The sequence below is a fragment of the Panthera onca genome, chromosome B1 (genome assembly GCF_046562875.1).
Source record: "Panthera onca isolate mPanOnc1 chromosome B1, mPanOnc1 haplotype 2, whole genome shotgun sequence".
NCBI lineage: Eukaryota > Metazoa > Chordata > Mammalia > Carnivora > Felidae > Panthera > Panthera onca.
The window spans coordinates 169850414-169863768 of record NC_138342.1 but is presented as its reverse complement, the minus strand read 5'-3'; the positions used below and the strand labels follow the sequence as shown (position 1 = coordinate 169863768).

The 13355-nt window shown below is 45.4% G+C and overlaps 1 long non-coding RNA gene across 1 annotated transcript; it reads right to left on the bottom strand.

The window, feature by feature from the left end:
- Nucleotides 1-6839: 6839 nt before the first annotated feature.
- LOC132691706 (uncharacterized) lies at nucleotides 6840-9722 on the bottom strand. Its single transcript, XR_013554869.1, has 2 exons — nucleotides 8485-9722; nucleotides 6840-7516 (listed from the first exon to the last, which is right to left on the bottom strand). It is a non-coding gene; the product is annotated as an uncharacterized LOC132691706 (long non-coding RNA).
- Nucleotides 9723-13355: the final 3633 nt, after the last annotated feature.

The following is a 13355-nucleotide window of genomic DNA, read 5'->3' as shown; positions in this document are numbered from 1 at the left end:
ACATTAAAAATATTTCTTTGGATTAACAATAATTAACAAGGGCTCATTAATAAATAGTAATAATTACAGAAAACTTGAAAAATATGAAAAATTGAGATTTTTTTTTGCCACCAATTGATACAGATATCTAAACTACATAATCGGTATATAACACCATTCATAGAGCATTATCCTCTTTTAAAAATTTTTTTTTATTAATATTTATTCATTTTTTTGAGAGTGAGAGAGACAGAACATGAGCAGGGGAGGGACAGAGAGGGAGGGAGGCACAGAATCTGAAGCAGGCTCCAGGCTCTGAGCCCTCAGCACAGAGCCTGATGCGGGACATAAACTCACATACCGTGAGATCATGACCTGAGCTGAAGTCAGATGCTTAATCGACTGAGCCACCCAGGCACCCCATTATTCTTTTTTAAATCTTATTTTTCCTGACTTTATAGGTTCGTAGTAGAACATTTAGAAGTAGAAAATAAATAAAGAAAAATGAGTGTGTGTTTCACACTCTTCTGAAATTGTTCAGTGTGCCTCCCAAACACCCAACCTGGTTCTTCAGGAGCAGAGGTCTCCATTGGCAAGATCATGGCCATGACCCTGCCCATGCAGACTCTTCAGGTGCATCCTTGGTCAGGAAGAGACTCATGTGCATCCCCTGGAATAAGCATATCAAGAAGGGGCCCCTATGCCCCAACAGAATTCCAAACGGGCCCACTCCAATTCCAAAAAAAAACCCCTGTGAAATGAGTTATTAAATGATAAATAAGTCATGCCTCCACCAAAACCCTTTTTTCCTTGAGGTAGAAAATAAAAAGATAGTTATGATCACTATCACCAACACCAATTGTTTCTCCCCCACATTTTACTTATACTTTACTATCGCCATATTATCAGCCCCAGAGTTTCAGCTCTTTGTAAAGAAATCTATCCGAACTCTATTTCATTGGGTTGGTATAAAAGTAGTCTACAAATTAGTGCAAACGTGTCTACCTGGTGTCTGTATACCCACCACGGAGGGGGCGGGGAGAGCTAATCAGTCGAACCAATCACCATACTCATTACTGTTTTTCAGTGTTTGTTTGTTTGTTTGTTTTGAGAGAGAGAGAGCACAAGCCAATGAGGGGCAGAGAGAGAGGGAGAGAAAGAATTCCAAGCAGGGCTCCGGGCTATCAGCACAGATCCCCACCCGGGGATGGATCTCACAAACTGTGAGCCAAAATCAAGAGTCGGACACTTAACCGACTGAGCCACCCAGGCACCCTGGTGGTACTCACTATTTCTAAACTGAAGCCAGAAGGTGCCTCGCAATCCACAAGAAAGATGGTGCCTGTACCAATGGACTGGAGTTTGCACAAAATCTAGAGTCTAGTTTGTGAGGTAGTTAGTTCCACCTTGGTACATCAAAAAGACTTGAGAATGAAGGAGAGGCAGGAAGGGGTAACGGACGGCTGGAAAAAAGATACTGGAGCAGAGTCTTCCGCCAACAGGTGGAAAGGCCAGAAGACCGGGGAGAGGTTTCAAAACAGGCATTGCCATCTTGCCCAGGCCCGCCCTGGGCCCGAATGATGGAAACGAAGGTAAGAGCCTCGAGCCAGCAGCCTCTGAGTTCTTCCCGTATATGGCTTAGGTGAAATGCTGAGAGAACAGAGCTGGGGATCACTGGGAGCAATGGAAGGTTTCTCTCTTCCAGCTCGGCTGCACAAATGCTCAGTCAGGCTCAAGTGATTAGCCTCTCCAACGACGGACATCACCTTCGACTGGGGCCTTTGGGAACCCGGTCGGGAGGCCTGGGGTTGAGAGAGTGGGCAGAAGCGTGAGCTGTACCTGAGCACGAAGTGGTCCAGACTTTGGGCTCTGGGCTGAGCAGCACAGTGCTGCTGGAGCTGGAGCTCAGCTGACTGGGCTCAGGGCCAAGCTTGGGCCCTAAACTCCTCTGGAGAACCTGGCGCTTTCCTATAAGCACATGCCAGCCAGAGCATGCCTACTGCTCGTTCTGCAGACCCTGGAGAGCAGATAAGAACTGCTTCAGCGGCAGGTAGGAGGAGAAAGGGGCTGCATGGTCGGTACCTACCTTTGGTCCCTTTCCATCCTTGCCTCCCCCCTCCCCGCTCCCCCCTGGTGCCCCCCTACCTTACAGGAAGAGCCTGCACCAGCTGCAGCTGTGAATTCCTGGCAGGGACAGTGGCTAATTCGAATGAATCGGGCTGGCAAAAGACTCAGCTCTCAAAACCAGCCTACTTGGAACAATCTCGAAGGGCCAGCCCTAGTGAGGAGAGCATCTCAAGGCTCCATGGAAGCAAAGAAGAGGGTGGGGGTGGGGAGGTCACTGCATCTCAGGAGGCTTCCGCTGGAGAATGAGCTCCCGGTAGGGTAACTCGCCAGACTTGTGGCGCTCTTCCTTTTAGTGAGCTATCCAGTTAAAAGTACATGTCAGCACAACCAGAGTTTAAAAAGATGGTTCACTCGAATCCGTGGTTGAATCAGCTCCGGCCAACAAACATTTATTGTATTAGTTGCGTCGGGCACCGTGCCAGGCACTGACAATCAGCTTTTACAATAGGAAATGAGATTGTAACCAAGAAACGTATTCTCCCAAGCAGACCTTTTGTGTATACTGCAGTCAAATTCTGAAAAATACATTTCTAAATTTCAGAGGTCAGTAGATGGTTTAAAATGTGAACAATGTTTGGGGGCTTAAATCTCTGCAGACAAGGTATCACACTTGGAAGAAGGAGCAGCTGGGAGCAATTCTGTGTTTTCCTTTGATGACTTATGGCGACAAGGGAAAGTTAAAAATAGGTGATGTGAACCAATGTTATATGTTGTCTGGGGGTCATAGCTAGGGGATGAGATGCGCTTAATGTAATCATGCAGAGGCACGAAGTTGTAATTTGGGATTTCTCAAGTATTTGGGGACATCACACAAAGCTGTTAGAAGATTGGATTCCTTGGAATTTGGAGCTCTGATTTTAAATATCCACAGAGTTTGTTTTTTAAAAAAACTTGGTATTGGACATTAGTTCAGACTTTCACTTTGAAGCTAGCTAAGATAACAATCAAAATTGTCCTGATGAAATGATCTGACCCTTCTGTTTTTTAGAATTATTAAGGAATTTGACTATTAAATGAATTCTTATTTCTCTTCACACTGGTAAGATAAATACACAATTTTTTCACTGTTTGTCCTCATAAATATTCTAATGTAACAACTGAGCATTTAAAACCAGAAGGATTTTCATTTACCAGCAAAAATTTTAGCAAAAAAAAAAAAAAAAAAAAAATAGGCAAAGCACACACAAATATAATTTCCTTTTTAAAAGGAAATAAATAGGGAAACATTTTTAAAAAGGCTTAACCTCAGTTATTTTTAAAAAGTACAAATTAGATAAATTTTTAATCTATCAAATCAGTAAGAATTTTTTAATGATAATACTCAACTCCCTCTGCTTGATGGAAGTGTAAATTAGTACAATTCTGAAAAACAATCAGATTATATATGTGAGGGCCCACTGAGAACCCCTGAGTTGGTATACAGATTATTTTAAGGTTATTTTGGGGGGTGGGGAGGAGAGAAAGCACAGGTAGAGGAGGGGCAAAGAGAGAGGGAGAGAGAGAATCCCAAGCAGGCTCCTCTCTACTAGCACAGCTTCCGAAGTGGGGCTCAAACCTATGAACCGTGAGATTGTGACCTGAGCCAAGATCAAAAGTGGGACGCCTAACTGACTGAGCCACCCAGGCACCCCTAAAGATTATTTTAAATAAGATTATTTAATGCCTGAAGACATTTGAGAGGCAACAGTTGAATAAAGAAGGCCTCTCAGGGGCAGCTGGGTGGCTCAGTCTGTTGAGCATCTGACTTCAGCTCGGGTCGTGATCTCATGGCTCGTGAGTTCAAGCCCTGTGTCAGGTTCTGTGCTGACAGCTCAGAACCTGAAGCCTCCTTCTGATTCTGTGTCTCCTTCTCTCTCTGCACTTCCCCTCTAGTGTTCTGTCTCTCTTTCAAAAATAAATAAACGTTAAAACATTTTTTTAATAAAAGAAAAAAAAAGAAGGCTTCTCAGAGCTTCCTTTATCTGACTAAAAGCAGCAGACTCTGGGAAATAAGTCTGCCATAAATTCTTTCTTCAGGGCAGACCTATTCCCAGAATATATCAAATAAAACCTACCCGAAATCTCTTTGCTGGGGGATTTGTATGGCCCTGAAGGAGACAGAAAGGCAACTCATACCTGATAGACAAACACCATCACAAACTTTCTTATCTCTGAAAGAGATTGTTCTGAAAATCCATTGTCTTTCTTAAAAAAACAAACAACAACAACAACCAAAAAATTTATTCTTCCTGTAGAAGCCTTTTCTCCTCCTTCCCTTTTCCCTAATAAGTTAGGTAGATAAGCCTTTAACTTTAACAACTTAACAAGCCAGCCACTTCATTTGTTGGTTCCCACGTGTACCCCAAAAAACCTTTCCCCCCTGTTACTCTGCCTTTTGTTGGTTTAATTTGCAGGCTTAGCAACTAAACCTAAAAGGCAGAGGGAAAGTATCTTTCCCCTCTTTTACATATGTATTAAGAGGCTCAAAAGAACACATATACTTTGATCCAAGAAAACTCTAAGAAAACAAAATCTAGGGAAATAATCACAAGTCAGGAAAAGATTTATGTGAAGGATGATCTAGTAAAAGTCCATGTCTCGTGGTTTTTTGGTTTGTAAACACCCATCTTCTCTCTGTGTTCTCATAACAGTGAAAGGGGGCGTTGATCTCTCTGGAGTCTCTTTTAGAGGGCCCAAGTGCCATTCCCAAGGGCTCCTAATCACCTCCCAAAGCAAATACCATCATATTGAGAATGAGGTTTTTGGGCACTCAATCAGTTAAGCGTCTGACCTCCTCTCAGGTCATGATCTCACCGTTGTGAGTTCGAGCCCTGCATCCGACTCTGTGCTGACAGCTCAGGGCCTGGAACCTGCTTCAGATTCTGTGTCTCCTTCTCTCTCTGCCCCTCCCCCACCTCAAAAATAAATAAACATTAAAAATTTTTTTGAAAAAAAAGACAATGAGGTTTCAACATATGAATGGGGTGGTGGTGGGGGAAACATTCAGTCTAGAGCCCTAAGTGCCCTACAACAGGGGAGGTTTTAAAGAACTGATGATATATTCATAAGATTAAACGTTTATTGCACACACACACACACACACACACACACCCCACAGGATACCTGGTTGTTTATCGGCGTGATCTCAACTAATAAAGAAAAAATCATACATGAGAAAAAGCATGGAAAGAGATATCACCAACTGTAAACTAGTTATTTCTGGATATTGAAATGAAGGGTCTTAAATTTTTCTTTCTGTATATTTTAGTATTTTCCAGATTTAAAAAATAAGTATGTTAATACTTTTCATAGGGGATGGGGGCAGAAGCAAAAAAAAAAAAAGTAATTATTAACCAAAATAATAAACAAATCAGTTAATGTTGAGGGAGGAAAGGTAGCACAGAAAGAAGGAGACGTTTTGCCAAGTCTTTCTCTTCAGCTGTAAAATGTCACTAAAGCAATAAATGCGGGTAGTTTTTGCATAAGGTACAAACAGTATTTTAATTGTTTTATTGAATCGCATAGGCCAGTGATAAAAGAAAAGGTAATGTAACTCAAGTTGAAACACAAAGTTGCAAGTTGATGTGTTAAATAACTTGGTGCATAAAAGGCTAATAAAGTAGGCATACTAACATGGATATAGATCATGACAATAAATAAAGGATATAGGAAGTTAGGCAGTGAGTTGCTTATTGCAAATAGCTTTGAAACATGCTTTTCAAAGATAACAAAACATAAAAGGAAGTTAAATAAAAGGTATCTTCCTGGGTGGTTTAGTTGGCTAAGTGTCTGACTCTTGATCTCAGCTTAGGTCTTGCTCTCAGGGTTGTGAATTCACAGAGCTCTCATTGGGCTCTGTGCTGGGCGTGAACCCTACTTCAAAAAACCAAAAATCCAAAAAAAGATGTCTTCCATAATTTCAACATCAGAGTAGCAATTCTTTCCAGTTCTTCTATCTCCATGTTATTGCTTTTTATACATGTCTTGCTTTTTTATCAGTCTTAAAAGATACTAGATTTTTTTCTTGATTCTAGCCTCATGTTGTATGGTATACGTAATATTTAAAAATTTTTTATTGTACATATTTTCAAACATACAGAAAAATTGAAAAGAAGTAGTTTAATAAATACTCATTCTCATTACCAAGATTTAACGATTGTTAACATTTTTCATGGGGTTTTTTTGGCCAAAACTTTTCAAAATAACTTGTGGATGTTGGGGAGGAACATCTTCGAGGTCCTTCTAGCTGGACTAAGATCAAATTGACCTGAGACAGATTAACAGGAGAAAATCCTTTTTTTTTTTTTTTTTTTTTTCATGTGCTTGGGGAATCCACACCAACATGGAATTTCAAATACAGGCAGACAGAATGAGGTACTTGTCACCTGCACTTAGGAAAAGGGGCAGGGGTCTGGGACTTCAAAGGGAAGGGATGCAATTCACAGGAAGATGATAAAGAGTAAATGTTTGGTAAACAATGTTGGCTGGGTGGTGGAGGGGGCAGGGCTGGGGGGGGGGCACTCAGGCCACTCAGAAACAACTCACAGGACTTAGATCAAACAGGCTTTCCAAGGTTCCTCCCTGTCTAGAACACTTGGTTCACATCATAATGTAGTTCTCTATGGTGACAGCTCTCTTCCTCCACCTAAATTCTTTTTAGGCAGTTGAGGGGGAGGTAAAGAGATTTTCCTGAATCTGCTGGGTTTTGGTTGCTTTTTTCTTTAATTTTTTAATGTTTTTATTTATTATTGAGAGACAGAGAGACACAGAGCATGAGCAGGGGAGGGGCCGAGAGATGGAGAGACCCAGAATCTGAAGCAGGCTCCAGGCTCTGAGCTGTCAGCACAGAGCCAGACGCGGGGCTCGAACTCACAAACTGTGAGATCATGACCTGAGCCAAAGTTGGACGCCTAACCGACTGAGCCACCCAGGCACACCTGGTTTTGATTGCTTTTAACTCAAAATCATCTTCATGCTAAAGTGGCCCATCTTAGGGTAGCTGTCCTTGGCCCCTACATAAACATTATGACACTTACTCTGAAATACTTTAACATGCATTCTCCTACATAAATAACCACAAAACCATCATCACCTTGAAGTAAATTAACAAAAATTCTTTCATATCATGTACTACCCAGTTGATACTCATAGTTCCTGAATTGTCTCCAAATATATTTTACAGCTTTTTTTTTTTTTAATCCATACCTTTTTAACAGTTGCCTAATATTATCACCAATGGATACACTATGATGGAATTAACCAGTTCTTCTGGAGTTAATTCATAACTGTCAAGGAGCTTCTTTCTTTGCAAATTTGTTCTTTCAACAAGTGTTTATTGAGTGCCGGAATTATGGGGTGAAAGTCATTTTCCTGCCTTTGAGTAGCATGTTGTCGGTGCAAAAGGAGCCTTTATTTCTTCACTGGAACATTTCTAAATTAGCAGAAACAGGAGAAACTGAATTAAATAGTGAGAACTTGCATCTTGATATGTATTTTTTTCTTTAAAAAAAAAAAGTGTTCTACTGATAATGCCATATCAACAGAAACAATGCTTCTGACATTTACTCCAACTGAAAATGACACTATTCCTTCTTGGGATTTCTCCTTCCCCCCACCCCATTATTTTTCTTTTTAGTATTTCATTGAGTAGAAAATGATATTGCCTGTTCTTTATTCCTTAATGAAGCAAAATGGATTTTTCTTCTCAAATCCCCCCACTGCCTCTACTTGGCTGTGCTTTCACGGTCCTTTCCTTTTGTCCTTTTGTCGTGGCTTTCCCACCTCCCAGGCATCCTTGCCCCTGGAGAGAGGAGACCTTGCCCTGGGAGACCCGTTGGGTGGTCCGCAGTCCTCTGCCTGCCACGGTCTCTGTCTCAGCCTGCAGAAAGTGTCTTACTGCCTCCACACTCCCACTCCAGGAGCCCCTTGGGGTAATGGGGGGGGGGGGGTAGGACTTGTCCTGTCCCAGGGAATGGGAAGAGAGATCAGAGGAAGGAAAGGGGCCGCCCAGCTGGAAGGATACTTTGGATTCAAGCCTCCTCAAGCTGGCTCCGCCATTTTCTCCCACCCCCCACTTTGCTGTGTTCTCAGAGCATCGCACGTACCCTGTGTGAGGGATGGGCTTTGCCTGACCCCACCTCTGTTCCTTTTCAGGGCTGTGTCCCTGCCTAGAATGTGCTACCCATTCTCTCCTCCATCCCCAGTTTTGCCACCCCTCAAAGACAAAAACTGAAGCTTTAAAATTTCCTTTCACTTTGGCACTTGGCTCACACCTCAGCCACCTCGGCTGCCACAGCCTCTCTCTGTCCCTCCCCCTCCTCACCAAGGCCATCTACCAGCTCTCCCAGGGGAGTGGCCTCCCCACTTCCTTCGCTGCTTCCCAACTCTAGGGGGAGTCACCTGATCACTCAGGCGGGCGAGCACGACCACTCAGCATCCTGAGGGGAGCGATTGGCTGACTGGATTGCAAGGGATGTGGGCACAGGCCCAGCTGCACAGTACAAAGCCAGGATTCTTTCCCGGCAGTCCTGAGGGGATGCAACACCAGCATCTCGCCAGCTGGCTAGGGAGGTCCCCGTCGGTGTCCATTCTGCCTGTCAAAGGCAGACACGTGTGGGGCACGTGGGAGACCAGGCGGACAGCAGCTCCCTGGGGTGGGGGCTGACGTGAGTGTGGAGGAGGCGGGCAGTTCTGCTTTGCATTTCTGAATGTGATGCATCAGTGGGACAACTGTTTGCAGATATGGGCCGGACCCTCAGGAGAGAGGAGGTGCCAGACAGGCAGGTTTGGGGATCCGAAGCGTGGTCAGAACTTTAGACCGTGGAACTGGGCCTCTGTTTCTAGGAAGACAAAAAGAGGTGCAAGGGGGAAAACGGTGGTGCAGGAGATACCCCCATTGAAGAGGGGCAAATGGGGCACTTAGCGAGTTAATCACTTCTGTTGTCATTTTCTCCACAGGCCCTCAAAGTGCAGGGGACGCCAAGCGGTACCTATTTGTGCACAGTGCCTGGGCCAGATGGCTCCCTGCAGCCCTTTCTCTCCCCCTGCTGGTCATGTGATTCAATTAGTAACAATTCCCTATGGAGGGGCTTGATGACCAATTACAACTCTACCGGGTGCGCTTCACAGGCCAGGACTCTTCCTGGCCTGGTAGATTCTGGGCCTGCAGGGAGCCTAAATTTTTCCCTGACCACTGTTGCAGTGACTAAGGTATTATCTTTTAGCAGGGCCTCAGGGGGACGCAAATCAGAGCTGTGAACTGGGGACGCGGCCCCATGGGGCTGCACTATTACAGGTGGACTCTCTGAGCCTAGAGTTTTCTGTAGCTTGATGCCGTGGTGAGATCCTTGGGCCACTTGAGTCTCAGCTCCAGAGCTGTGGGCACCAGCTTGTCTGGTTTTCTCACCCGTAACACTAAAAAAGCACAAAGAGCAAGCAGGCCACCCTGCACCCCGCAACTTGCCTCTGCCTTGTGACTGTGCTTAATATAGGTCAAATGAAAACAGCTCCCAAAATAGACCTTCTCTGAGAAGCAGCTGCGCTTGTGAAATGCTCCACAGAAAGGGAAAAGGTGTGGGTGACAGGGGAGTGTAGTTCTCCTCAGGTGTTATGTAACCTGGACCTGAAAATTGGGGCCAAATATCTGTGGAGAAAAATCGAGTGTGCCCCTGCCCCTGCCCCACCCCACCCCACCCCACCCCATTCCCCAGGCCCAGGAAGCAGCCCAACCCTTACATACATCAGCAAGCTCGCAAGGAGCTGGTTCTGTCCTGGGCAGCAAGGTCACCCCTCAAAGCATCACTCTGGGGAGCTGTCATGCACACCAAAGTGATCACATGACTCCCATCAGAGCTGGCTGGAGGCCCCAGAGTGAGGAAGTGACTCCCCAGGCAAAGCTGGTGCATGGGGTGGGTTTCATCTGTCCCAAGTGGTGGGCCAGGAGGCTGCGGAGAACAGGACAAGCCTGTCTTTGTTTAGGAATAGAAGCTCAGAAAGAGGAGAAAAACTGCTGTGTTGCCCCTCCTTCCGCAGGTGCAGCCTCTCTAACTCTGCCCCCCACCCCTGGCTTCCCCTCCCCCACTGTCCTCCCCGGAGCCACCAGTGTGGCCCAGTACTCGCCATGGGTCTCTTCCTTTGCTTTTCTGTCTTTGCCTCAGTGGAGAGGAGGGGGTTCTATGATGAAAAGAGTGGCGCCTCCACCATTATTCACTTTCTATTCACTCAGGGATAATTTAGTAAGGGCTGCCTATGAAGGGAGGCGACAGGGGATCAAGACTTCCCTGAAGAAGTGACTTGAAAAGAGACAGGAAGCTGAGAAGGGGGCTAGCCAGGCAGGGGGAAGAAGTCAAGGGTGTTGAGGAAGCACCTGACAGAGCAAACAAGACACACGTGCAAAGGCCCAGAGGCAATAGGGTGAGCATATCTCCAGGAGAAAGTACAGCTATTGCAGTGACTGGGTACAGTCAGAAGCTGGAGTGTGGTGCAGGGTCACAAAGGCCTGGGCAGAGCCCTCTGGGAGCTGTGGAGCTAGGGTGGCCCTTCAGAGCTTTCCCGGAAGCAGGGCAAGGGTAGGGGGGGTCGAGCCTTTACCCCTGTATTAATCATGCCTTTTGATTTGCTGGATTTTCTCATGTTTTAACATCTGGCTGATCCTAGAGAGCCCTTCCCACGGCCAGCTAACTCCTAGAGATAGAAAACGACCTGCCTGCGAGCATCACTTCCATACGCAAACCAACCAATCCAGAGCTCACACCCCCAAACCACCTCCTTAATAGGACTCTTAAAGGACTGTTTCTTTCCCTCAGGGCCATTCTTCCCCTGCCCTAATCGCCTCAGGGTCCAGCACCAGATGACTAGGGACAGCCCTCTGCCCTAGAGTCCATAAAATTCTTCAACGAGCCAATCTTCAATCTGCTTTCATGGCCTTGCACTGCCTTTCTCACGGAAGCCATAGTAAAAGTTATCGCCCACATTTCCCCCTACTTCTCCCTTGCTTCCTCTGCCTTCTGATGGAAACTCGCACTTCCCCGTGTGGCCCTGCATGGTGGGTGCGCCTTGGCTCCCGTTTCCAGGGGTCTGTGAGTATAAACTTCTTCCTTGAAGACAGCCCTCTGCATGTCTCTGTGTCTTACCATATCTCAACAACCTTTACGGAAAGATAAGGCAAGAAGGTGGATTCCGCTGGAGTTCTGTCGGCAAGCGTTGTAGTTTTAGAAGACAGGAGACTGTAGAAGACAGTCAACATGAATTCTAAGTGGTCAGGGAACGAAGCGGCGGTCAGCGTATGGCCTCAGGAAGAAGGCACGCCGAGAACAGCGTGTCCTGGAGCGGGAACAGGACCCTTAGCAGTCAGCTGTAATGCCCGTGCCTGCAGGGAGGTGGCGCTCCCAGCTCCTCCTCCGTGTCTGTACTCTACTTTCCTAAGCCGCGGGTTGCTCCGCCTTGTCTCATGACCGCAGGTTATGAGGTCTGTTAGAAAAGGGTTGTGTTTCTTCCTTAAAAGGAATTTTAGAGCAAAAGGGCCTTGAGAAATCATATCATTTTACACATTAGATAAATATAAGTGAGCTTGAGATGTCAGCTCACATGAAGGACAGGTGGCTATTTATGGAGATTCTTTTCTCTCTCCTCTCGCGTCTTCTACCCATCTATTCTCTCTCCGATCTACTTATTGAATGTAGCTTCTGGATTTATGACAGCAAGACATTCACTTCAGGACATTTTCAAAGAAAGAAAAGGATTAGGATGCACACACAAAAACAAAACTCGCATGCTTGCCCCCCAGAAATAGCCATGCCTCTCTTTACACACTCAGAATCCAAAAGCAACCCCTGTAAATATTTTGACTTTTTTCATCGAGGCTTTTTGCTTCATCTTAAGGCCATAACCTATATACGGTTTTTGGAATGTTTCCCTTTTTTTCTTTTTATGACATTCATTCCATTAAATATATCAAATACATATAAAAGCAAAAACTATCTAAAAATCAACCATAATGTAATCTTACACCCCAGGTATCCCACTAAATAAAATTTACGTAAAAATGGGCATCAGATTTTAGATAGTGCTTTGGAACTTGCCTGTGTGTTGCTTAACCTTATGTTGTTCTATGGAAGTCTCTGTGCCCCCTTGGATCCACTGTTTCTCTGTCCTGTGGTCTGTCCCGGAGGAGGCCGACTATAAAGCAGCCTTGCCCTCTGGCTTCCAGGTGGGTCTGGTGAGAGGAAGGAAGCCTTGCAGGAAGATGAGACGATGGGAGCAAAGTGAGAGCAGGTATTTTTCTCAGGCAGCCTCTCTGTGGGTCACCTTGGGCTGCCTCCAGCCCCCTGTTAAAGGTCACAGCTCCTCTCCCTGCAGACTTTTCTACAGGATCTTCCTTCTGGATTCCTTTAATAGCTTCCTCCCCCAGGGCCAGGACTAGGATAGGGTGAGGCCGGTGCCTCCGGCACAAACATGTGAGGAGGCACTCACTGTCTCTTGCACGACCCTGAGGGGGAATGTGTCCTCGAATCCTGCATCCTAAGCACCTCCCTGAGCTTGTTCTAGTCCTCACCCTCCCCTCCCCAAAGTCCTTGAGGTCTAGTTTGCTGTTCCCAGGCTCTGTTACTTCACCACCCACCCCTTACGATTCCCTGGTACCCTGCCCTCACCTTTGTTAGTAGCCCCTTTACTAATCCCCCCCTTGATTCATCCCAAATAATTTGAGTGTGCCTTCAAGTTCCTCCTCGGACCCTACTATATATAAGTGTGTGTATCTTTCCATAGCACTTGCTGTTTTTTACATTATTTTTAATGGTTTATATTCTACATGAAAGACAATCAGTTAAAAAAAAAATCTCATGCCCTCCTTTTAAACTTACTTGTATGGTTTCCAAACTATTGCTAAGACAAATAATGCTGCATTTCCTTCAGTAAATTCCTGGTAGAATTTCTGGGTTAGGGCTTTTGGCATTTATTATGCATCAAAACGTACCTAGTTTCGACTTTGCTATCTTTGTTGCCAGTGAGCAGGAGCATTGTTTCAGTCATGTTTTTTATTTATTTTTTTATTATGATTTTTTCAAATGTTTATTTATTTTTGAGAGAGATACAGAGTATGAGCGGGAGAGGGGCAGAGGGCGAGGGAGACACAGAATCTGAGGCAGGCTTCAGGCTCTGAGCTGTCAGCACAGAGCTGGACGCAGGCCTCAAACTCATGAACCATGAGATCATAACCTGGGCGTAAGTTGGACGTTTAACTGACTGAGCCACCCAGGCGCCCCAGTCATGGT